Below are 27,606 nucleotides of genomic sequence, written 5' to 3' on the forward strand. Positions count from 1 at the left end.
TTAAACCCTATTAAATTGGGACGGCAACTTGTCATTCCAATAATTCTTCTCGATGAGTGAAGCAACGAGGCTTCTGGTTGGTCAGCCGATACAAGAGTGTTTATAACTCCATTTACGAAGCCAATCAACCCTCAGCATGAATTAACCTGTCTCTGTCGTTACCTCCTCCTGTTTGCATAACAATTTGGTCGAGCTTTAAGCCAAGAATATCAGAAGAGATACCACAGCTAATGGTTGCCATCATGCAATCACACGCATCACTGTGTATTTTACACAGGGCACCTGCCACTGCGAGTTATAAGCTGTTTAAGTCTTTCTTTCATGTTGAATCGATGTTAAGGGTGGCACGGTGGCTCAGTGGTTAGCCCTGCTGCCTCATGGCACCAGGGTCCCTTGTTCGATTCCAGCCTCGGGTGACTGTCTGTAATGAAGTTTGCACATTCTCCCTGTGTCTGTGTGGGTTTCCTCCCACAATCACAAAATGTGCAGGTCAGGTGAATTGGTCATGCTAAATTGCCCATAGTGTTAGGTGCATTAGTCAGAGGGAAATGGGTCTGGGTGGGTTACTCTTCGGAGGGTCGGTGTGGACTGGTTGAGCTGAAGGGAATCTAATCCACACTGTAGGGAATCTAATCTAACCTTTACTCCAGGGAGGAAATGGGAGTTATCATCATTCAGTTAACAATATCATTTCAAAGAATTCAATTTGCACGCTGTTAATTTACCCATGGTGCATTGTCCAGTTAGATTCCTCTTAAGTAATATCAAGCCAGAGTTAACTCAATGTGAAAATATCTAATAACCTAAGGATGAGCTGGAAAATAAATATCATGAATTCAAAGCAACTGAAACAAAACTTGGAAATAGCAAAAGAGATCACGCCCTCCGAGTGGCTATGAGCTATCATACCTGAACTATTCTGATCCCATTCATTATTTTAAGTCCAGGTAATGACAATAGGCCAAGTGCATCCCAAGTCGTCAAACTGCAAATCCAGCCACCACCATATCACTTGCCCATTGGTTGCATAAGAAGATGAAGGAGGAGGTTGATAACTCTGCACAGTAGGCATCATGAGAACCACCAGCAGTGACTGGCTCGAGAATGTGGCCCAGTTCAGGACTGGTGACCTTCAACACAAGGTAGACACTAGTAAATCCAACACTCAATTCAGACAAAGCAACTCCATTATTAGAGTGGAAGCACGTGGGACTTCATTTGACATGCAAATAATATTAGATTAGATTACTTACAGTGTGGAAACAGGCCCTTCAGCCCAACAAGTCCACACCGACCCGCCGAAGCGCAACTCACCCATACCCCTACATATACCCCTTACCTAACACTACAGGCAATTTAGCATGGCCAATTCACCTGAATTGCACATCTTTGGAATGTGGGAGGAAACCGGAGCACCCGGAGGAAACCCACGCAGACACGGGGAGAACGTGCAAACTCCACACAGTCAGTCGCCTGAGTCGGGAATTGAACCCGGGTCGCTGGCGCTGTGAGGCAGCAGTGCTAACCACTGTGCCACCGTGCCACCTAAATATCAATGCAGTTAAAGAGAAACTGGAAGGCACAAGGAAGAAGTGATGATTTCGTTTGATGAAATAGTGTGTAAGGAAGCTTGTGTCAAGGACACAGACACTGGCATGGATTAGCTGGGCTGAATAGGCTGTTCCCTATATTTTTCTATGTAATGCTTACTCCCAATTCCTTCCTATCTCTCACCTGGAACAAGAGCAACTTAAATTTATAAAGCTCTGGAGGTGTTTCTTAGGAGGATTGTACAACAAAATTAGACATTAAAGCACAACAGATGGTATTTGGGCAGATGGGTGATAGTGCTGAAAAGTTACACCTAAAACATCAATTCTCCTGCTCTTCAGATGTTGCTTGCCCTGCTGTGTTTTTCCAGTGCCATACTTTTCGACTCTGACCTCCAGTATCTGCAGTCCTCACTTTCTCTCAGATGGGTAACAGCTTGGTCAAAGAGCTAAGAGCTCATTGGTATTTTAGTTAGAGCTATTTCGGGAGGGAATTCCAGAGCTTATGATTTACAGCTAAGGCATGGCCTTTAATGGTGAAGCAATGAAAACCAGGGATGCTTAAGAGACAAGAATTAGATGAGTGCCTACAGAGGGTTGCGGGCTGTAAAAGATTGCATTAACGGCAGTGAAGCATCAAAGGCATTCAAAACCAATTATCAGAATTTTAAAATCAAAGTGTTTCTTGGCCAGGATTCCGTGTAGCTCACTGAGCATAGGGTAGCTGATTGAGTGGAATTTTATACCCGTCAGAACATAGACCCCAGGGGTTTGGATGACAACCTCATAGAGGCCAAACTATGAACATAGCACATGAGAACACAGAAACATGGGAGGTCATCATTGGAATTGCCAAGTCTTAAAGTACTGCAGGCATGAATGAGGGTTCCAGCAGCATATAGGCTGTGGCAGAGACAAAGTCATGTAAAGTGATGCAAGTGGAAATAGGCAGGGATGGTTATGATGTAGGTACTTAATCAGAAACTCATCCCAACTCATCAGTTGTGACTTGAAGGTTTATTCTCAAATAGATGACAGGAAGAGAGATGGTATCAGTCATCAAGGGACGAAGATTATGCCAGGGACCAAAGACAAATGCTTTGATCGTCCCAATATTTAGTTGGATGTTATTTCTGCTCAGTCAGATGTTGGACAAGCAGGATGACAGTTACGTAACAATGGAGACTCTTGAGTCTTAGGTCACACGTGAAAACTAATTTTGTGTGTTTAGATGTCACTGAGATGAGACACTTGATGAGAAATTGGAGGAGAACAGCCAAGGTAACCGCATAGGATCAGAAAGAGAAGCGATTGCAATTGTTACTCTTGTGATAATTGCATAGAAATAAAAAAAGGGACCAAAGGAGTTCAGTCCCATTCAGTTGGCGGACAGTGCAGAGGTGGTGGAGGAGGGGAATGGTGTGATCAGTTGAGTCGAAGGCTGCAGGCAAGTCGGGAGGGTGAGGCGTTTACCTTTGTCACAGTCACATGGGTGATCATTTGTGATCCAATGGATACAGAGGAAAACTGGAAAGACCCAAACCTGGAGTCCTATAAAAGATACTTATGGATTTTGGAGATTTTCAAAGGCTTTACTGTGGGAAGGAAACTTGGAGGTGTGTCCTTATGGGTTATCAACGTCAAGTTTAAACAGTTTAAGCTTATATGGTGAATACTACAGTTTCCTAGTCCCTTTAATGTACAAAAATAAACCAAACTAGAAATGATTGTGGTGAAACTCAGTGGACAGGCAGGAGGCCGGAAAGTTACAGCCAGCCAAGCAGCATCAGGAGATGGAGAAGTCAACATTTTAGGTGAAACCCTTCTTCAGGACTCTGAGGAAACCCAGCAGGTCTGGCAGCATCCACTGGGCAAAGCAGTTAAATGTTCCGAGTTGATATGCCACATTTTCTTCTCTGCCATCAGTTCTGACGAAAAGTCACTGGATTCGAAATGTTAACTCTGCTTTCTTCCCAAAGCTGCTGCCAGATCTGCTGGAGTTTCACCAACAATTTCTGGTCTTGCTTCAGATCACCAACATCCACAGTTCTTCGTTTTATTGTGGAAATGGCTGTCGATCTTTTAGTAGATAGATGTCAAAAACAATGGAGTTTTATTTGCTATTGCAACAAAACTGCAATAGCTTTTTCTCAAATCAGACAGAAGAATGACATTAAAGCATAGTAAGTAAAGGAATTAAGGGTTGTGGTGAGCAGGCAGGTAAGTGGAGCTGAGTCTGCGAAAGGTCAGCCATGATCTTATTGAATGGTGGAGCAGGTTGGAGGAGCTAGATAGCCTACTCCTGCTCCTTTTTCTTATGTTCTTTTGTTCTTATATAAAGGTAAAGGCCATGTCAGCTGAAAATGTGTTGCTGGTTAAAGCACAGCAGGTTAGGCAGCATCCAAGGAACAGGAAATTCGACGTTTCGGGCATAAGCCCTTCATCAGGAATGTAGAAGGGCTTATGCCCGAAACGTCGAATTTCCTGTTCCTTGGATGCTGCCTAACCTGCTGTGCTTTAACCAGCAACACATTTTCAGCTGTGATCTCCAGCATCTGCAGACCTCATTTTTTACCTAAAGGCCATGTCACCAGTGTCACCAACATTTCAATGCTTGATTCATCAGAATACAAATTGCAAGTTGGTAAAAGCTTGGTAAAACCGTTGATCACTGTTTTAAATGGTGATTTAAAAAGCAAAATTCCATTAATGTCGGGCAGTATAGTCTCAACTTTCAGGCTATATTGTTTATTGAAATCATTCCAAAGTGCAGGCTTCATTTTTTCTGAAAAGTTCTTTCCTGGAACATCTTTTGAAACGTACTTATTCGATCATACAGTTGGCTCATTTACACTGCCACTGCAATAGGCTTCTATCACACAATTGTTTGGGTAACTTGTTTCGTCCTGTCAGCCGAAGCAGAACAGAGAAGCTTTGTTGTTTTAAGTGTGATAGTTGAATAAGTACCAGATAAAAAGATGCTTCCAGGATCATGCAAGTTCCTTCGTCAGACTAGCTGTCATTTGTCATTCTATGCATTAGAATATTTTAGATTCTCTGTCAGAGAACTCAAGTTAACCTTCAACATTGATGTCCCCATCCCTTTGAGATAAAAAAGAAAAAAAGGGAAATTGTAAAAATCTGCAATGAAAACTGTAAGAACTAGAAAAACACGGCCAGTCTGTTTGTACCCAAAAAGAAAAAAAAGATGGTTTTAATGTTTAGGGAATTGAGCTTTGTAGTACAATATGGGGAAATGTAGCAATCAAATAGTGCACAGGCATGTTTCTTGTACAGCAGTGACATAAATGATCAGATTATAACATGTAATGATATCCAGCTTTGCAGGGTAAGGGATGAAATATTGAGAGATAAGCCAGGAGAACTTTCTTCATACACGTGAGATATCAGAAGATGACTGCGTACAGTATGTTATCTGAAAGACCCAAAAGCCATTCCATTGAGACTTCACCTCTCAGGTTAGGTTACGGTATGTGGTTGAAATAGTTGAGTGTTGACCTTATGCAATTTTTGTTAGATCTGCCCAGAAATGTTAAAAATTTAATTGCGTATTCATTGCACACAGATGACGGATATTAAGATGGATATTCACTTGTTCTCCTATACTTCAGAATCGAATGAAGGGTGTTGGTTGGTGAGGAGCTGGTGGCTTTGAAGTTGAGTCTCCGTAGATAAATGCTTATAAAATTTTGCAAAGATTGTTTCAGGTCTACCCTTCACTTCTTGGCTTTCTGACATAGAATGGACTCTGTTGAGCTGTTTTCCCACCATTCAAATCTGAATGAGCAGGCACTTCCTCCAACCCAACCATTGCGAAGACTAAATGTCTTTGGGCCCTGCAACAAGCTCTGTTTCCTGGATACCACCATCCCTCTCCCCAGCTCTCCACTAAGATTCATAATCTAAGCATTCCCATATGGAGCTGAGGTCAGCTATCAACCCAATATCTGTTCCAACACCAAGACACTTCCCACTTCCACGTCTGGAATGTTAATCTTCTCCAGTCCTTCCTCAGTGCATCTGCTGCAGAAGCTATCACACATTCTTTTGTTATTTTTACACTCAGCTACTTCAACGTTTGCCAGATTGGTTCCCCACCTTCTACCCCCTCCACGAACCCAAACAGAAACTCATTTGTCCATGTCCTAACCATCCTCCCTACATTCAATAGCTTCATTGGCACCTTGGTCTGTCAGCCTCTCCAATTTAATATCTCTGTTCTTGTTTTCAACTTCCTCTCTGATCTCCATATTCCCCTCTTCATCTCAATGGAAAATGATAGGAAATTTACCTAATACCTCACTTCTAACCTTTGTGTGTTTAAAAGTTCACTTCTAAAATGAAAAGCAAGATTAAAAACTTCTCACCGATGAGGTATTAAGAAATATTTAGATGTCAACTCTTAGCCGTGTTTCCACATTCATAGAAATTGCTAGAAAAGCTCAAAATAACAAATCACACAACACCAGGTTCTACTCCAACAGCTTTCTTTGGAAGCACAGTGGCTCAGTGGTTAGCACTGCTGCCTCACAGCACTGGGGTGCCAGGTTTGATTCCAACCTGAGGTGACTGTCTATGTGGAGTTTGCACATTCTCCCCGTGTCTGCGTGGGTTTCCTCCAGGTGCTCCAGTTTTCTCCCACAGTCTAAAGGTGTGCAGGTCAGGTGAATTGGCCGTGCTAAATTGCCTGTAGTGTTAGGTGCATTAGTCAGAGGGAAATGGGTCTGGGTGGGTTTCTCTTCGGAGGGTCGGTGTGGACTTGTTGAGCCAAAGGGCCTGTTTCCACACTGTAGGGAATCGAATCACTAGCTTTCAGAGCATGCTCCTTCACCAGGTGATTGTGTAGTAGGGCCATGAGATGTAGAATTTATAGCAAAGATTCCAATGTATTGCAAGAAAAATGATATATTTAACGAACCTTGATTGTTGTTAAGTCTTTAACTTTTAGAAAGGGTTGCAGATTTTGATTCATTAATATGTAAATCCCAGGACTTCTTTTAAGTCACATTCTCAAGATAAGTTAAAGTTTTATTTAAAAGAAGTGACATCTCAATCAGACAATGCATTAAAGGTGTGAGGTCAGAGTCTGTACCCCAATCTTGACTCAGACTAGAACCAGATACAGACAGACTCTGACCTCACACCTTTAATGCACTATCTGAGCTGAGGTGTCACTTTTTCTTTAATAAAACCTTAACTTACCTTGAGAATGTGACTTAAAAGAATTGCTTTTAAAGTGCTAGTGTTTCCAAATAAACCAGTTGGACTATAACCTGGTGTTGTGTGATTTGTAACTTTGTCCATCACAGTCCAACACTGGCACTTCCACATCATAGAAAAGCTCAGCAAGTCTGGCAACTGAGTGTGAGGAAGGGTCACTGGACCTAACACATCTCCACAGATGCTGCCAGACCTGCTATGCTTCTCCAGCAATTTCTGTTCTTGTGTATGATTTCCAGCATCCACAGTACTTTCAGTTTCCATATTCGTAATTTGCTTTAAAAATCTCTATAAATATTGTTATATATAAAAAATTAGTCACAAATCATCGTAAGAATCAAAATGTTAACTATAAATGGGATGAGGCTTATACTTTGCCCTGATTCATGTCATGGTGAACCATGCTTTGAACAACCCCACAGAGACTCTGTGACCCTAAAGGTTAACAAGGTTATTTGTTAAACAGGCATTACGTAAAGACATCATTTCATAAGGATTTTACCTCATGAATGGGCTGACATCCATTCAGCTCGACATTAATGCAGATTGTGTCTGATTAGGAAAAGACACCATTCATATATTCATGTCTTGACTTTTCAACATAAATGTTGTACTTGCATCATATCAGTAGGTTATTGTAAAATGTTCAGAATCCTGTTCTTGTGCATAGCATTTCTGTTATGTCATGCCCCGTGTTGGTGAGAAGCAGATGGCAGCAGTGGCAGGACTGAGGCACTGCTGTGGAGGAGGGATAAAGCAGTCAAGGCGACTCTAGACCTTGGTTGTGAAAAAGGGGTTCGAGTTTGAGCAAGATCCAGAAAATGTCACATGTGTTGACTTCACGTGTGACAGGAGATATTAGGGATTAGGGAATTGGAGACTCAGACACTCAAAAGGGAACAGTTTTTTTTTGAGAATCGACTAGAGTAAGATTTGGATTGGAGAGCCTAGCTGAGAGTTATAAAACCTAGTCTCTTCACAAATTATCATTTCATCCCTTGCTGTAATGTGTTGATTTCCACTGAAGAATAAATAAACTCTTGGTACCGTTTTTAACAAGTTATTTTCGACAATCATGCGCCCTTTGTTCCTGACATCACGATTGACTCAATCTTCCTTTGTGATAGATCCGATCTTATAGTTTGCTTAAAATCTACAGGCTGCGCCTCTGGCTGTGGGAACCACCACAACTAGCAAAGGCAAACTAATTAGACACAGGCAAACACTTAGGCAATCTCACCTTCTGAATGTAAGATGCTTCCTGTCATTTGGCAAGACTCTCAGCTGCCTCTGAGCATGAGGAAACAAATCCCTTGCAAACATGTTTCTCACTCACCCTGTTAGTGAGATCTAACAGATCACAATGGCTGGAGGTGAAAGGTGCCAGTCTTGTCAGGTAATGACATAACCCAGTGCAGTCTACATGAAAATGGTGGCACTTGTTTAGATTAGCCTATTTACACCTACATGCAGAGTGTATTTTTAATGCAATTATTAGCCTCCGTGGCCCTGTCTTTGACTTGAAAATATCATTCATTTTTGTCCGTTGCTGCAATCCTCCGATCAGATGCAGTCACCTAATCTTCCCACGTCTAAGTGTAGACATGAAGGTGGGCAGAAAATAGCTGAATTAACAAGAATGAGCCTGCAAGTGAGCTGGGTGACAAATAAGGAATTGGCAATTTATTTTAATCCCTCACAGATCAGGAAAATAGTATGCAGGAATGAAGTGCTATTCAGCTTGAAGAGAGGGGACTGGACAATATGGCAGAGTTAATAGAACAGCTGTCCCAATATTATTACTAGGCAGAGAAAAGATCCAGATCATGCTGAATTATATGAAATAGAGTCACACTTAATGACTGTAGACAAATTTTCATTGAATGCATGTGATAGTTAGAAGCTAAGAGTTCAATTTAGCTCCATCGTAAAGTAGTTCTTTCATTTATCTTGCTCTTCAATTAATTGTAAATGTGGTTTGAAGCTTTTCAGCACAGTTATGTTGCAGCAATCTATTGTAATCTCATGTAGTTATGAACAAAAGATATATATAAAAAAAACACTCAATCTGTACTTCAAAGAGAATATCTCCTGTGCCGATAAGGGTGGTGTCATAGTGTAGAATTTCCATGTGTGGATTCTATTGAAAATTAGCATTCATGAGCCTGGTGGAAGCACAGCTTGGCTTTGATGTCAGAAGAAAGGACACAAAAAATTAAAATTCACATTTAAACTTGAGAAACTGAAGACTACACTGCGATTTAGATCTTAAAATCAATGTTCAACTGGAAATAGTTATAGACTATTATAACACGCCAAATGTCAATTATTATGTAGCAACTCCACAAAAAGAAGTTAACTCACTCTGAGTACATTGTTTCCTTAATTTATTTTACCGTGTGGTATAAACCCAACATTTTCACGCACATTAGTCCAATTATTTTTCCATGTCTGTATGCTAAAGTAAAAAGGAAAATCTCAAGTTACCTGTTGTTTGGGTGGTATCAAACATTTAACCTCAAGCTCAATAAATCACCACCTATTTTACGAATGTTACAGGTCCATTTCCCAAAAGCCCTAGAATTAATGCCCTTCCTGAAAAAGGTTACCAAATAAAGTGCCAAATGCATTGAATTTCAGGGTACATTTCTACTTTACAGTTGTGCCCACGGGGAGTTATGTTGAAACTGACCAAATTCATTTTATTTACCATTCCCTGCAAGCCATCAGAGAGAAGCCTTCAATCATCTTTTAGGTCCGGATTCTAATCCAGATGCCAGGAGGTTCCAACATATTACCCAATTCCTAGGACCTTAGTTGAGCAATCGTAAGTTCTCTGTCATGCCAAAACAATTATCACAAAATACAGCAATGTCTATACTGATGTTATTGCTGCTGACGTCTGGAAGGTTATTTATATATATATAAAACAAAGTGCTGTGTGCACCAATGTGTCAGGCTGTATCTATTAGTCAAGGAAAGTGAATGTTCACACCTAGTCAAAGATGTACCACAGGTCAGGAAATGGGCAGAACCTACAGTTACACCAATTGAACCAAGCTCTTGATTTTAACTGAAAGAGAGTACTGAGCAAGGGTGACGTACTTATGTCCTTGGAGAGGATAAAGAGAGAAGGAAATAGCAAAGCAGCAGTAGGTATGTCGCTCAACTGTCCTGCAAGTTGCTAATCTGTCAAAACGTTGCCCCAACTTATTTACAGCAAAGGAACAAGCCACTTAGAATCCCTACAGTGTAGAAACAGGCCATTCAGCCCATCAAGTCCACACCAACCCTCCAAAGAGCATACCACCGCCACCACCCCCACAAACCCTGCATTTCCCATGGCTAATCCATCTAACCTGCATATCCCTGAACACTCTGGGGCAATTTAGCATGGCCAACCAGCTTACCTGCATATCTTTGGATTGTGGGAAGAAACCCACGCAGACAGGGGGAGAATGTGCAAACTCCACACAGACAGTCACCCGAGGGTGGAATCAAACCCGGGTCCCTGGAGTTGTGAGGCAACAGTGCTAACCACTGAGGCACCATGACACCCCAGTGAAGTGGCCCTTCGTCCTTTGGTCCTCAACTTGGTCCAAATGTCTGTGTTCATATCCATTCGGAACATTTCCTATATTTCTTCACCTCATCCTAATAGAGGTTTTCTTTCCATTTCGTTTCCATTCTGGAGTTAATCCGGCTTCACCTTAAATGTTCTTTGCCTCAACTGCACTTTGCTGTAGTACATCACATTCTGCACTCTCTCAGTGAAGAAATGTCTCCTGAATTCCCTACTGGATTTATTAGTGACCATCTAATATTTATGGCTCCTAGTTCTGGGTTTGCCTGCAAGTGGAAACATCGGCTCTGCATGAATCCTACTAAGCCTTTCATAATCTTATCAAGGTCCATTCAACACCACCGCCACCCTCCCCCCCTTCCCACACCACCACCAGCCTTCAGTTTTTCACAAAGAAGAGCCTCAGTTTCTTCAATCTTTCCCGATAGATAGAATCTCTCAGCTCTGCTATCGTTCGAGCAAATCTATTTTGCACCTTCTCATAATACAGCAAACAAAATAATTCACAATGCTGCACAGTACTCTACACAGACTTATAGACAGAGGAAGATGATTCAGCCCATTGAGTCCACTCTGCTATTCAATGAGATCATGGTTAATTTGATAATCCTCAGCTCCACTTTCCCTATAACTCTGCGTTCCCTGATTAAAAGTTTGTCCTTCTCAGTTTTGAATGTACTTAATGACCCAACCATAACTGCTCTCTGTGGTTTGAAAAAGATCCAAAGATTCTCTACCTTCTAAGAGAAGAAATTCTCTTCATCTCTGTCTTAAACGTACAATCCTTTATTCTGAGATGATGCCCTCTGATTCTAAATTCACCCACAAGGGGAAACAACTTCTTGACATCTACCCTGGCAAGGTCCCTATAAATCTTGGAGAAACTCAGCAGATTTAGAAGAATCGTAGAGAAAATAGGGTTAACGTTTTGATTCTGCTGCGACATTTTCAGAACATATTTCTCCCCACAGACTCGGCCAGACCTGTTGAGTTTCTCCAGTATGTTCTGTGTTTGGTTCAGATTTCCAGCATCTGCTATGTTTTGCTTTTACCCTAACACTCTTGCATGGTTCAATAAGGTTGCCTCACATTCTTCTAGATTCCAATAAGAACAAAGCCAACCTACTCAACCTCCCCTCATAAGACAGTCCTCCATACCTAGGATCAGCTGAGTGAACCATCCCTGCATTAACTCTAATACCAGGATATCTTTCCTTAGAAAATGGGCCTAAAACTGTTCACAATATTCAATGGATGGCAATAACTCCTACAGCTACCTGGATTACACCTCTTCCCACCCTACCTCTTGCAAAAATGCCATCCCTTAAACCCATTTCCTCTGCCTCCACCATATCTGCTCCCAGGAGGACCAGTTCCACCATAGAACACACCAGATGGCCTCCTTCTTTAGAGACCGCAATTTCCCTTCCCACTTGGTTAAAGATGCCCTCCAATGCATCTCATCCATATCCCGCACCTCTGCCCTCAGATCCCACCCCTCCAACCGTAACAAAGACAGAACACCACTGGTACTCACCTTCCACCCTACAAACCTTCGCAAAACCAAATCATCCACCGACATTTCCGCCACCTTCAAACAGACCCCACCACCAGGGATATATTTCCCTCCTCACCCCTTTCCACCTTCCGCAAAGACTGTTCCCTCCATGACTACCTGGTCAGGTCCATACCCCCCTACAACCCACCCTCCCATCCTGGCACTTTCCCCTGCCACCGCAGGAAGCATAAAACCCGTGCCCACACCTCCTCCCTCACCTCTATCCAACGCCCTAAAGGAGCCTTCCACATCCATCAAAGTTTTACCTGCACATCCACTAATATAATTTATTGTATCCTTTGCTCCCGATGCGGTCTCCTCTACATTGGGGAGACTGGGCGCCTCCTAGCAGATCTCTTTAGGGAACATCTCCGGTACACCCGCATCAATCAACCACACTGCCCCGTGGCCCAACATTTCAACTCCCCCTCCCACTCTGCCGAGGACATGGAGGTCCTGGGCCTCCTTCACCGCCCCTCCCTCACCACCAGACGCCTTGAGGAAGAATGCCTCATCTTCCACCTTGGAACACTTCAACCCCAGGGCAAAGATGTAGACTTCAACAGTTTCCTCATTTCCCCTTCCCCCACCTCACCCTAGTTCCAAACTTCCAGCTCAGCACTGTCCCCATGACTTGTCCGGACTTGTCCTACCTGCCTATCTCCTTTTCCACTTATCCACTCCACCCTCTCCTCCCTGACGTTTCACCTTCATCCCCTCCCCCACTCACCCATTGTACCCTATGCTACTTTCTCCCCACCCCCACCCTCCTCTAGCTTATCTCTCCACCCTTCAGGCTCACTGCCTTTATTCCTGATGAAGGGCTTTTGCCCGAAACATCGATTTCGCTGCTCCTTGGATGTTGCCTGAACTGCTGTGCTCTTCCAGCACCACTAATCCAGAATCTGGTTTCCAGCATCTGCAGTCATCGTTTTTACCTTGATAGTTCGGGAAAGCTAAGTAAAGGGACTGAATGTGGGACAATGATGTTTTTTCCAATTCTTTTGCAGGATTTGCTGCAATTCACCACATTACAGAAAGTACATAATTATCTGGAGAGAGTGCAGAGAAGATTTACAAGAATGGTGCCAGGGCTGGAGAGTTTGAGATAATCAAGAAGTTTGGGTTGTTTTCCTTGGAACAGAGATGGCTGAGGGGGGCACGATTGAGGTATACAATGTTGTGAGGAGGAGAGATGGGGTCGACAGGAGGAACCTATTTCCTTTGGCAGACAATCAAACAAAAGCTGTCATAGATTCATGGCAGAAGGCTTAAAGAGGATGCTGCTTGTCTGGAATTAGCTGCCTGAGCTGGTGGTAGAGGCAGAGGCCCGAAACTCTTTAAAAATTACTTGGATCTACAGCTTAAGCTGCAGGGCCAAGAGCAGGAAGATACAATGAGAAAGGTCAACTGAGCTGGCATCACAAGAAGGGCCAAATGGCCCCCTTCTGTGCTGTATCATTCTGTGGTTCTGATTTGGCAATTATTTCCCACCCTGGTTGCCCTCGAGAAGGTGGTACTCAGTCACTTTCTTAAACCAGTGTAGGTATGTCTGCTGCTCCTATCCTTCTAGGTAGCAGAGGTTGCAGGTTTGGAAAGTGCTGTGTAAGGAGCTTCAGTGAGTGCTGCAGTGTAATCTGTGGACAGCACATACAGTAGTCACTGCAGACTGGTGGCAGCGAGTGAACACTTACGGTGGTGGATTGGAGCTGTCTTGTCCTAGAAGTGATGTGCAGGTGTTAGTGTTGGACTGGGGTGGATAAAGTTAAAATCACACAACACCAACTTATAGTTCAACATGTTAACTTTCTCCAAGATGGTGCCAGGCTTTTTGAGTGTCACAGAGCCACACTCATCCCAGCAAGTATTCCATTCCACTTCTGATGCACGTATTGTAAATGGTGAAAGGCCATGGAGAGACAGGAGGTGTGTTACCTACTACAAAATTCTAAGCCTTTGGCCCGCTCTCTTTCCATCTTATACATTCTTGTCCTAAGAAGTAAAAATACTTCAACTATGTCTGACAAATCCCCAGTTTCAGCTTCTTTCACAGATTTCCAGCATCCGTCAGTCAGCTGAGGTGAGCTAGGATTTGCGAGATATATTATTGGGTCACTGAGGAAATACTAGTTAGTGGAAAGAGGATAAAGTGATGCCTACGTCAGAGGGTGACCAAGCCTTTATTTAAGAAAATCAGACTAAATTGAAAACTATACAAACAGAAATAACTAGGCAAACAGCCACTATAGTCAATTCTGATAAAAATGGTTCTAAAAATCAAAATCTTTTACTTTCCTTCTGGGTAAAACTTTAGATGCATGATAACAAATACTGAATTACAGAAGGGTTAGCATACAGAAGGAGGCTATTTGGCCCATCCTACCTTCAATCTTCACATGAACCTCACAATCTAATGCCAATTTCCTACTTTTTCTCCTTATGCATATACATTATTTCTATCCAAATAATCAACCAATACCCTCCTAACTGCCCCAATTGAACCTGCCTCCACTACACATTCAGCCAGTGCACTCGCTACCCTAATTAAAAGATAAAAGTGTGTGAATTTTATCAGATCTCAGGGCTGCTTTCTTTAGATTAGATTACTTACAGTGTGGAAACAGGCCCTTTGGCCCAACAAGTCGACACTGACCCACCCAGACCTATTCCCCTTTTCATCTCACACTACGGACAATTTAGCATGGCCAGTTCCCCTAACCTGCACATTTTTGGACTGTGGGAGGAAACCAGAGCACCCGGAGGAAACCCGCACAGACATGGGGAGGATGTGCAAACTCCACACAGACAATTGCCTGAAGTGGGAATTGAACCCGGGATCTCTGGCGCTGTGAGGCAGAAATGCTAACCACTGCGCCACCATGCTGCCCACAAATGAAGGGAGACATGACTGGTGGTGGTTTAATGTGACAATCGCCACAGCTCAAGTGAAGGGGAGAGGTTGAGAAGGAGAGTCCTTCATGGTAAACTCAGATGGTGAGGGAATTGAACCCGTGACTGTTAACATCACTCACACGCCATCCAAGCAGACCAACCCCCTAAACCCTAGCTACACACTGAGTGCAATAGATTTTCCTTGCATCACGTTGTCTCCTCTAAATTTGTGCCCTCTGGTTCTAGTTCTTTCTATGAACAGGAGAAAGTGAGGACTGCGGAAGCTGAAGATCAGAGCTGAAAATGTGTTGCTGGAAAAGCGCAGCAGGTCAGGCAGCATCCAAAGAGCAGGATAATTGACGTTTTGGGCATGACCCCTTCTTCAGCCATTCCTGAAGAAGGGCTCATGCCCGAAATGTCGATTCTCCTGCTCTTTGGATGCTGCCTGACCTTTCTATGAACAGGAACAGTTTCTCCCTAACCACTCTAAGCAGCCCGGTCATGCTTTGAAAACTACTATCAGATTCCCTCTTAATCTTCTTCTCTCCTTGGAGAAAAGCCCTCTCTGATTTATCATCATATCTAACGTTTCTCATTGCTGGAAGCGTTCTTGTAAATCACTTGGAGGGAATATAGCAGAGTAGGGGAAAGTTAAGTGGCTTGGCTCAGATAGAACAACAACTAAGAGTCTTAGCAGATTTGTCAACATGCCCAACCAATACAGAGCAACAGTTAAAAAAAACCAGCAGAGTTTTGAGTCATATAGTCAAAATTTTAGCATCAAAGCATGAAGAAGCCATGATCAGACATGTAATGGACTTTAGACTGAGCAGTAGAGGTGAAAATCCTGAAGTTAATTGCAATAAAAATAACATGTAATTATACAGAACCATAAATGTTGTGAAATATTTCACAGAGAACTTTTAAAAAAATCACTCTAAGCCAGGTAAGAAAATGGTAAAGCAGGTGACCAAAAGCCTGGTAAGTTTTAAGGGACTCCTAAATAAAGAGAGTGAGGTTGAGAGGTGAATAGTTTTGGGAGGTATCTCTGGAGCCTAATTAGCCCAAGCCTAATTCTGACCTCATCCCAATTGGGACAAATAAGGGGAAGGATAACTTTCACCTGTTTAATAACCTGGGTTATCAATCATCCAATTATTTCAAATTGCAAACATCTTTCCACCATTTGAAAGTTACACCTAACTACTGTGGGCAACAAGCCTATTCAGCGATCGTCAAGAGGTAGGAATATTAGACTGTGTTCTCTTCAATTAATTGAATCCAGTCCAGGGGTTTAGCCAGAAACCTTCTCAGTCTCCATGACTCAGGCAGAAACAGAAGTTGCTGGAAAAACTCAGCAGGTCTGGCAGCATCTGTGATGTTTTTTTTGTTCATTCACATGATGGGGGCATCACTGACTGGGCCAGCTTTTACTGCTTATCCCTAATTGCCCACAAGGCAGTTAAGAGTCAACTAATTTGCTGTATACTGGAGTCACATGTAAGGCTGACAGAATTCCTTCCTGAAAGGACACTAGTGAGCCAGATGGGTTTTTCCTGACGATGAACAGTAAACATTAGACTCTTAATGATGGACTTTTTTTTCCTGAATTAAAATCCCACCATCTGCCATGGTAGGCTTTGACCCTCGGTCCCCAGAACATTCTCTAGGTCTGGATTAATAGTCTGACGATAATACCTATAAGCCATTTGAGAAAGCAGCGATGGCATTTCAGAACTGAAGAACGGTCTCTGGATTTGAAACATTGACTCTGCTTTCTCTCCACAGATGCTGCCAGACCTGTTGAGTTTTTCCAGCAATTTCTGCCCTCTGTTTCCAATTTCTAGCATCCTCAGTTCTTTGAGTTTTAAGTCTACTGCGGTATTGGTGGGACCTGAGAAACACAACTTTGTTTTCCATTGTTCTCATTCCCTTGGCAGCCCTGAGATGGAATGCTGCACTGCCACCTGGTGCCCCATCTCACAATTTGGCAAGTACGAAGATCAAACTACTCAAAGTGTCCTTTTGACTTAGAACTTGGGTAGAGGAGTGAGATGGTTCAGCCCTTCTAATTTTTTTTGCCTCTTTGGATGTTTGTTGCTTTAGCATTAGAAACCAAAGGATTGTGCATTAGGGATTTTTTTTTTAAAATTGTATTCGGCAAATATGCAAAAAAAAAGCAGTCACCTGGCCTGTAGCCTCCAATTGTACACTGCTCAAATGCTTGCTTTCCCAACTGCTCCAGCTCTTTTCAATGCCTTGGAGATCTTTAATGCTGATTTATCATTTGGCACAAGTGAAAAAACATATTTCCCTTCTCATTTGTGTTGATAGTCTTCAGTACAAAGCCCTCCTGACTATTTTGAGCAATGTTTAGTTTTGTTGTTTTGTTGGACAGCATAAGGGAATCAACAGTGTTGAGGTTATTCCCACTAACTGATTAAATATTCCATTTGAAATCCCTGCCGAAACGGATGGAGTACATTTTGCTCCACTCTGTTAAGGCATATGATTTCGTTCCTTAATGCTTGCATGTTGTTTTCTGCAATATGTTATAGAATAGAAAATGAAAATGTCTTCACTTTATCACACAATTGATTCTCTGCTCTAAACTTGCTCCCAAATTGTTGATGTCATTTTCTATCCATCATCAGCCAAGGAAAATAAATTATTTTTGTTCGGAAAATGAAGGTGATCAAAACTGCTAAAGCTTAATTCAATATTTAATAATACTTCAGTAAGTCATGAGGTAGGATCCCTAATTGATTGAGAACAATCATAAAATCCCTGATAGGGGTCAGGTGGAACAAAATAAAATCCCCAAGAGAACTGCAGATGCTGGAAATCAGAAACAAAAACAGAAATTACTGGAAAATCTCTGCACGTCAGACCGCATGTTTGGAGAGAAATCCAAGCTACTGTTTTGGGTTCAGTGAGCGTTCTTGAGAATGGCATCATGTGGGGTTTGATGTGTCTCTGATATGTGGGGTGGCACGGTGATCAGTGTTTAGCACCGCTACCTCACAGTGCCAGGGATCCAGGTTCAATCTCATCTTTGGGTCACTGTCTGTGTGGAGTTTACACATTTGGCATGTGTCTGAATGATTTTGTCTGGATGCTCCAGTTTCCACCAAAGGTGTGCACGTTAGGGTGGTTTGGTCATGCTAAATTGCCCACAGTATCCAGGGATGTGCAGGCTGGGCAGATAGCTAGCCTGCACATCACTGGATACTGTGAACAATTTAACACGACATTCCTGAATGAAGAGCTTATGCTCGAAACTTTGACTCGCTGCTCCTTGGACACCGCCTGACTGGCTGTGCTTTTCCAGCGCCACACTTTTCGACTCTGATCGCCAGCATCTGCAGTCCTCACTTTCTTCTAGATAGCTAGCCATGGGGAAATGCAGGGTTACAGGGTTTGGCTGGGATGCTTTTGGAGGGTTGGTGTAGACAAGATGGGCCAAATGGCCTGCTTCCACACTGTAGGGATTCAATGACATTCTTGGACAAAGTGACCAAGCTGTAATTCACATATCTTGCAAGTGGGCTATGAAGATATTTGGTAATAAGTAAGTACTTGTTAAGTACCATCCATTAACATGTAATTTTGCAATATTATATGAGCCATGAATTATTAAGAGCTATTTTGTATATTAGGAATATAAGAGATAATTTGGCATTGTTCCAACACTGTTGTTAAACTTCAGCACACAAGATACAACATTGAGAAATAAGGGAGGGCAGCTGACTGAGGTGTCAGTGGGGGAGCACTTTGGGGCCAGTGACCATAATTTTGTTAGATTTAAAATAGTGATGGAAAAGGATAGACCAGATCTAAAAGTTGAAGTTCTAAATTGGAGGAAGGCCAATTTTAACGGTATTAGGCAAGAATTTTCAAAAGCTGATTGGGCACAGATGTTGCAGGTAAAGGGACGGCTGGAAAATGGGAAGCTTCAGAAATGAGATAACAAGAATCCAGAGAAAGTATGTTCCTGTCAGGGTGAAAGGAAAGGCTTGTAGGTACAGGGAATGCTGGATGACTAAAGAAATTGAGGATTTGGTTAAGAAAAAGAAAGAAGCATATGTCAGTTATAGACAGGATAGATCAAGTGAATCCTTAGAAGAGTATAAAGAAAGTGGGAGTATACTTAAGAGGGAAATCAGGGAGGCAAAACGGGGATATGAGATAGCTCTGGCAATTACAGTTAAGGAGAATTCAAAGGGTTTTTACAAATATATTAAGGACAAAAGGGTAACTAGGGAGAGAATAAGGCCCCTCAAAGGCCAGCAAGGACCTTTGTGTGGAGCTGCGGGAGATGGGGCAGATACTAAACAAGTATTTTGCGTCAGTTTTTACTGTGGAACAGTACATGGAAGATATGGAATGTAGGGAAACAGATGGTGACATCTTGAAAAAGTCCATATTACAGCTGAGGAAGTGCTGGATGTCTTGAAACGCATAAAAGTGAATGAATCCCGAGGACCTGATCAGGTGTACCCGAGAACTTGGTGGGAAGCTTAATGGTAAAGTCTTCGGGACAGTTGATGAACAAAGAGACCTTGGAGTGCAGGTTCATAACTCCTTGAAAGTGGAGTCACAGGTAGATAGGATAGTGAAGACGGTGTTTGGTATGCTTTCTTTATTGGTCAGAGTATTGAGTACAGGAGTTGGGAGGTCATGTTACGACTGTACAGGACATTGGTTAGGCCACTGTTGGAATATTGTGTGCAATTCTGGTCTCCTTCCTATCGGAATGATGTTGTGAAACTTGAAAGGGTTCAGAAAAGATTTACAAGGCTGTTGTCAGGATTGGAGGATTTGAGTGATAGAAAGAGGTTGAATAGGCTGGGGCTGTTTTCCCTGGAGCATCGGAGGCTGAGGGGTAACCTTATAGAGGTTTATAAAATCATGAGTGGCATGGATAGGATAAATAGACAAAAGTCTTTTCCCTATGGTGGGTGAGTCATGAACCCGAGGGCATAGGTTTAGAGTGAGAGAGGAAAAATATAAAAGAGATCTAAGAGGCAACGTTTTCACTCAGAGGGTGGTATGTGTATGGAATGAGCTGCCAGAGGAAGTGGTGGAGGCTAGTACAATTGTAACATTTAAAAGACATCTGGATGGGTATATGAATAGGAAGGGTTTGGAGGGATATGGGTCGGGTGCTGGCAAGTGGGACTAGATTGGGTTGGGATATCTTGCCGCATGGACGAGTTGGACCGAAGGGTCTGTTTCAGTGCTGTACATCTCTATGACTCTATATGGGCCACAGAATGCATTATAGGATGTTCTGACCTGTATTCCAACCTAATGAGCTGCCATGATAAATCATAACAACAGCCAACCCATTGCCACAGCCTGATAATCATTATCAGGTATTGTGATTGAATCATAATGAACAGGGAGACAACGGTGTTGTCATTATACCAGTTTGTTCCTAATGCAGAACCCCAGGATAACGCCTTGAGAAATATGTTGGAATTCTACCAAGACTAACGGTGAAATTTTGAATTCTAAAAAAATCTGGAGTGAAACACTAGCCAGTATTGACCATGTAGCCACTGTTGATTCTTGTAAAACAAACATTTGCCTCATTTTAGTAATTTAGTGAAGAAAACCTACATCCTTACCTGGTCTGGCCTACATGTGTTTCCAGGTCAAAGTGGTTGACTCTTACCAGCCCGCTAGGATTATCAATAAATAGTGGCCTAGTTAGCAACATCCTTATTTCATGAAAGACTTATTTTAAAAATTAGCTCTAAACAGCAAGGACTGAATTTTCTTGGCCCCTCAGAGATGGGGTTCAAGAGAGGAGTCCAGGAAAAATATTCTGGACAATTGGAGTTTAGAGAGATGGGGTGTGGGGAGAGTCTGATTGAAATTTACAGAATCCTGAGAACTGTGGATAGAGTGGGCATGGAGAAGGTGAGAGTATGACCCAGGGGTCTCAGAGTAAAGTAATGGCTCTTTAGAAGTGAGGTGAGGAGAAATTTCTTCAACAAGATGATGGTTATTCTGTGGAACTCATTGCTGCACAGGGCTGTGGAGTCCAAGTCATTGAGTGTATATAAGGCGGAGTTAGATGGTTATTTGTTTAGTAAAGGGATTAAGGATTACAGGGAGAAAGCAGGAGAATGGTGTTGAGAAATGTATTAGCCATGATCAAATGGTGGAGCAGATTCAATGGACCAAATGGCCTAATTCTGCTCCTATATTTTCTGGTCATGTAATCTTATGGTCTTTAAGATCATATTCTTTTTTCCCATTCACCCACCAGAGAAAATAGTCTCTCTCAATGTACCCCATCAAATCTTGTACTCACAGATGATAGGAGATCAGCACAGGAGTAGGCCATTCAATGCCTCAAGTCTACTTGGCCATTCAATATGATCATGGCTGATCATCAAACTCAATTCCCTCATCCCATTCTCCTACATATTCCTTGATCCGTTTATCTATATCTAACTCCTTGTTGAAAACACTTGCTGTTTTCGCCTTAACCACTTTCTGTTACAATGAATTCAACAATCTCACACTCTCTGGGTGAAGACATTTCTCCTCATCTCAGTCCAGAAGGGTTTACCCCTTATCTTTAAACTATGACCCCTGGTTCCAGACTCCTCCACCATCGGGAGTATCCTTTCTGCATCTAACCTGTCTAGTCCAGTTCAAAATTAATAGGTTTCTATGAGACCATACTTCATTCTTCTAAGCTCCAGTGAATGCAATTCTAACTGACTCAATCTCTCTTCATATATCATCCTGCCATCCCAGGAATCAATTCACTGCGCTCTCTCTATTGCAAAAACATCCTTCCTCAGATAAGAAGACTAAAACTGCCCATAATATTCCAGGTAAAGCCTCACCAGTGCCCTGCATCATTGTAACAAGCCAGCCTTGTTCCTACTCACTACGAAAGTAAATCGGCAGTTTGCTTCCTTTACTGCCTGCTGCACCTGCGGACTTACTTTGAATGACTGTTAAATGAACATTTCCCCCCCCCCCTCTCAATTTACACATATTCAAATAACAATCTGCCTTCCTGTTTTGGCTACCAAAGTGGATAACCTCACATTTATCCACATTATGCTGCATTTGTCATGCATTTGTCCATTCATTGAGCCTGTCCAAATTATATTGCAACACCTCTGCATCCTCCTCACAGCTCATCCTGCCATCCAGCTTTGTGTCATCAGCAAATCTGAGATATTACATTTAATTTCTTCATCAAAATCATTACGATATATTGTGAATAGCTCATAGCCTGCAGTACCTCCCTAGTCGCGGTCTGCCATTCAGAAAATGTCTCAATTATTCCTACTCTCCGTTTCTTGTCTGCTAACCAATTTTCTGTAATCCCATGCACCTTAATTTTACATATTAATCTCTTTTGTGGAACTTTCCGAAGTTCAAATGAACCACATCTCCTAGCTCCCCTGGATCAACTCTACTAGTTACATCCTCAAAAAATTCCAGTAGGTTTGTCAAGCATGACTTCCCTTTTGTAATTCCATGCTGTGTCAGATTTTTACCACTGTTTGCAAAGTGCTCTGCTATAAAATCCTTGATGATGGATTCTAGCAACTTCCACAGTACTGATGGCAGATTCATTGGTGGAAGATTCCTTCTTTTCTCTCGACCTCCCTTGTAACTGTTGCATTACATTCTCTATCTTCCAATCTGTAGAAACTGTTTCAGAGTCTAAAAAATCATGGAAGATGGCCACTGATGTATCCACTACTAGGGCCATTTCCTTAAATACTCTGGGATTTGGATTATCAGGCCCTGGGAATTTATCTCCCTTCAATCCCATCAATTTCTCCAACATCATTTCTCAACTAATATAGTTTCCTCCCTGTCACTAAAGCCTGTGTTCCCAATCATTTCTGATATGTTTTTTGAGTCCTCCTTTTTGAAAACAGAAGTGAACTATGAATTTAGTTCATCAGTCATTTCTTTGTTCCCCATTATAAATTCCTGCATTTCCGACTCTAAGAGATATACATTAGTTTTCACTAATCTTTTTCTCCTCCCGTACCTATAGAAATGTTTACAGTGAGTTCTTATGTTCCCTGCAAACTGACTTCATACTCTATTTTCCCCTTCATAATCAGTTCCTTGATCCTTCTTTACGGACTTCTAAACTGTTACAAATCTTCCAGCCTGTTGTTTTTCTTACCAATTCATGTGCTTTGCAATCTAATGCTATCTCTAACTTCCCTCATAAGCCGTGATTCGGCCATTATTCTCTTTGCACTCTCACGCCAGACAGGAAAAAAACAATTTTTGCTTTTAACATCTCAATTAGATAATTAGAATTGTGATAGATTTAGGACAGATATCAAGGACAGATATCAATATCTTTACTCAGAGAGTAGTAGATGTGTGGAATGGCCTGCCTGCAACAGTAGTAGACTCGCCAACATAAAGGGCATTTAAATGGGCACTGGACATGCATATGGACAATAATAGAACGGTGTAGGTTAGATGGGCATCAGATTAATTTCACAGGTTGGCACAACATCGAGGACCGAAGGGCTGTGCTGCACTGTAACGCTCCATGTTGTATAACCATTAACCTTTTAAACTCAATGGATTCATTAGACATTGGTAACTCTCTATGTAATAGAATCCTTGAAACCAGGTGATCAATCCTAGCTGGAGGATTAGTGGGGATGTGAAGAAAAACATTTTCACCCTGAGGATAGCAGGAATCCAGAACTCACTGCCTCAAGCACGGTGGCACAGTTGGGCGGCACGGTGGCACAGTGGTTAGCACTGCTGCCTCACAGCGCCTGTAGACCCGGGTTCAATTCCCGACTCAGGCGACTGACTGTGTGGAGTTTGCACGTTCTCCCCGTGCCTGCGTGGGTTTCCTCCGGGTGCTCCGGTTTCCTCCCACAGTCACAAAGATGTGCGGGTCAGGTGAATTGGCCAAGCTAAATTGCCCGTAGTGTTAGGTAAGGGGTAAATGTAAGGGTATGGGTGGGTTGCGCTTCGGCGGGTCGGTGTGGACTTGTTGGGCCGAAGGGCCTGTTTCCACACTGTAAGTCTAATCTAAAAAAAAAATTGAAGGTGCATTTTGAAGTGCACTTGTGATGCCAAGGCATATACAGGACAATGTGCCAATTGATAGCAAAACGGATCCCAATAGTTAGCTGCTTGTTTCTGACCAAATGGCCTGAAGGGCTTTTTCTCTGGCCTGTAGTCTTCTATAACTGTAATCTGTTGAATATTTGCTTCGACACCATTCCCAGGGGCAGTATGGCCTTTCTGAATTGCACTAATGTATAAAATACAATCTGTTGATCACCTACTCTGAGGGATTGACCATTCCTGCTTTTATGTAATGTTCTTCTTCAGCAAGTATTGCCATCATTTACACAGAGGGCAGCGGGTATACAGAAAGCACTGCCCGGGAAGGTGGTAGAAGCAGGTACGTTAGCAAAATTTGAGAGACATTTAGATAGACACATGAAAAGGCGGAGAATAGAGGGATATGAACCATGTGCAGAATTAGCCGGAATGACACCATGGTTGGTACAGACATGGTGAGCCAAATGGTCTGATCCTGTGCTGCACTGTTCTATGTTCTATGTTGTATTGCATGTGCAGAAAGGGTATCTCACAAATTATGATTTGTTATGTGTTCAATCACTGTATGTGGTTGTGCTAAGTGTATGATCATGTGTTGCCCATCTCTAATTGCCCAAGGCGAAGTTGTCTTCTTGAACCATTGTGATGTATGGGGTGTAGGTACCTTCACAGTGACATTAAAGAGGGAAATCCAGGACTTTGACCCAGAGACATTGAAGGAGCAGTGAAATATTGAAGAAGCAGGATAATGCATAGTTTGGAGGGGTATTTGCTGGCGGTGTTGTTTGCATGTACCTGCTATCCTTGTCCAGCTAGCTGGTAGAGATTGTGCATTTGGAAGATGCTATCAAAGGGACTTTGGTAAGTTTCTAGCAACGCATCTTGCAGATGGGACACAATGCAGTCAGCAGGTGACAACATTGGTGGGTGTGTCATAGAGTCATAGATGTACAGCATGGAAACAGACCGTTCGGTCCAACCTGTCCATGCCAACCAGATATCCCAACCCAATCTAGTCCCACCTGCCAGCACCTGACCCATATCCCTCCAAACCATTCCTATTCATATACCCATCCAAATGCCTCTTAAATGTTGCAATTGTTCTAGCCTCCACCACTTCATGTGGCAGGTTAGAGCGAATATTTCATGTAGTAGATTGGGAGCCAATTAATTGAACTGCTTTGGCCTGGATGGTACTGAACTTCTTAAGCATCATTGGAGTTGCACCCATCCAGGCATGTGAAGAGTTTTCTGTCACGCTCTTGACTTGAGCCCTTGCAGATAGTGGACAGGGTTTGGAGAGTCTGGATGTATATTACTCACTGCAGGATTCCAAGCCTCTGGTCTGCTCTTGTAGCCACAGTATTTATAATTTGCTTTGTATGTAAGGTGGAAACATGTCAGCACCAAGCACTGAATACTATTTTTCCTGCTGGTTATTTACAGGGAAGGTAAGTATGCTCGTAATGCACTTTGACAACAATTCCACTGTTGAGGAATTATGACAGAAACATCCTATCTATTGAATATACTCTCATAGATGCTCTGAAAATATTGTTTAAACAAGTGTATCATGATAAACCCCAAAAGACAAATTGTATCTTTTGTTTCAAAGCTAGATAAAGAGCAAATGTATAGAGTAAATACCAAAGCTTTGAAATTCCAATTTCATGTCACACTGGCTTGCTATTAGTCCAAATACTAAGTTAAAGGGCACATAGAAGATGTATACATTGTAAATATTTTTTTAAACAGAGACAGAAATTACTGGAAAAAGCTCAGCAGGTCTGGTAGCACCTGTGGAGAGAAATCAGAGTTAGTGTTTCACGTCAAGTGACCCTTCCTCCAAACTGGTTCAGAGTTCGGAGGAAGGGTCACTCAATCTGAAATGTTAACTCTGATTTCTCTCCACAGGCACTACCAGACCTGCTGAAATTTCCGCAGCAATTTCTGTTTTTGTTTCGGATTTACAGCATCCACAGGCTGGGTCCACAGTTTTTTTTAATGAGCATTTTTTTAAAATTAGTTTTTGAGTTGTTGATGTCACCGGTAGCCAGTAGCCAGTGCTCATTTCAAATTGTTCAGAGAGTTAAGAGTCAAGCCCATTGCTGTGAATTTGAAGTTACTCGTTCACTAGACCAGGTAAAAATGGTGAATTTGCTTACTGGAGGACAGCTGCAAATGTGTTGCTGGTCAAAGCACAGCAGGTTAGGCAGCATCTCAGGAATAGAGAATTCGACGTTTCGAGCATAAGCCCTTCATCAGGAATAAGAGAGAGAGAGCCAAGCCGGCTGAGATAAAAGGTAGGGAGGAGGGACTAGGGGGAGGGGCGATGGAGGTGGGATAGGTGGAAGGAGGTCAAGGTGAGGGTGATAGGCCGGAGTGGGGTGGGGGCGGAGAGGTCAGGAAGAGGATTGCAGGTTAGGAGGGCGGTGCTGAGTTGAGGGAACCGACTGAGACAAGGTGGGGGGAGGGGAAATGAGGAAGCTGGAGAAATCTGAATTCATACCTTGTGGTTACTGGAGGACAATGTGCTTTTACAACAATTGACTGTTGTTATGTAATAGCAAATTAGGCCAACTTTCCATTCCAGATTATTTAAAAGTGCGTTCAAATTTCACCAGTTGCCATTGTGGGTTTCGAACCCATGTTTCCATTTTCAGCTGAAGCTTTGCTTGGAGGTGCAGTTAATCAGACAGGGTGCTGTCATGTCCAAACCCTGTCACCTTCCAAACTTTATGAGGATTAAGCTCTGGGTAGGAAGGTCCATTGTTGACTTTGCTGCTGCATTGCCAACTGAGTGGCCAATTAATAAGGCCAATGTGAGGCCTATCATGAGAGTCTCAGTCCTCCACCACTGGAATGAGCCAACGTGAAGGCAGAGAAGTTGCTCCTGATAGCTGCTACTTTGCAGGCAGTTTTTCTCCTTTTCGGGATTACAATCCAACCTCAATCTAAGGCCAAGAGTGATTAACCAATGGACTGAACATCAGTTGAACAGCATGCCAATTTGGAACTTCTCCTGCTTCTGACAGTGCTGTCCCATTGCCCTGAGAATTCCCAGCCACGAACCTGTCATTCTTCCTCATTTTATTAGCCTTAGTCCTGTGTCCTCAGCGATCCTGGAACTATTGGAGGATTTTCCACCAATACTTTTCAACTGGAGTACAAGAACTGCCAGTATCTGTTGAACTGCCAGGCTCACGGTAATGAGTAAGTGCCCTCTGAAATAACCTACCAATCCTTCAGCACAAGGGCAATTAGGGATGGGCAACACATTATGACTTTATGATGAAAGGAATGTAATTGATGAAACAATTGAAAGTGGTTGGGCCCTGAGAAAGATAGAGGGCTCTTCTGGTGCAGTGGTAGAGTCCCCAACTCTGAGCTAGTAGACCTGAGTTCAAGTCTCACCTGCTCCAGAAGTGTGTAATAACATCTCTGAACAGTTTCCCAGGAAGTATCTCCTGTGAGAAACATAGAGAGTTCAGTGTGCAGTTGTGGTATCTCTATCTCTGGGCCAGGAGGCCTGGGTTCCAATCCTACCTGATCCAGAGGTGTCTAATAACACATCTGAACAAGTTGATATCTACTCTGAAGGACTCCTGCTGGTGGCCCTGGGACTGAGATCATTTGTTTCCAACAGCTAGAACCGTGCTAGGTTTGAACTGAACCAAGGAAGA

The sequence above is a fragment of the Hemiscyllium ocellatum genome, chromosome 9, assembly GCF_020745735.1.
Source record: "Hemiscyllium ocellatum isolate sHemOce1 chromosome 9, sHemOce1.pat.X.cur, whole genome shotgun sequence".
Classification (NCBI taxonomy): domain Eukaryota; kingdom Metazoa; phylum Chordata; class Chondrichthyes; order Orectolobiformes; family Hemiscylliidae; genus Hemiscyllium; species Hemiscyllium ocellatum.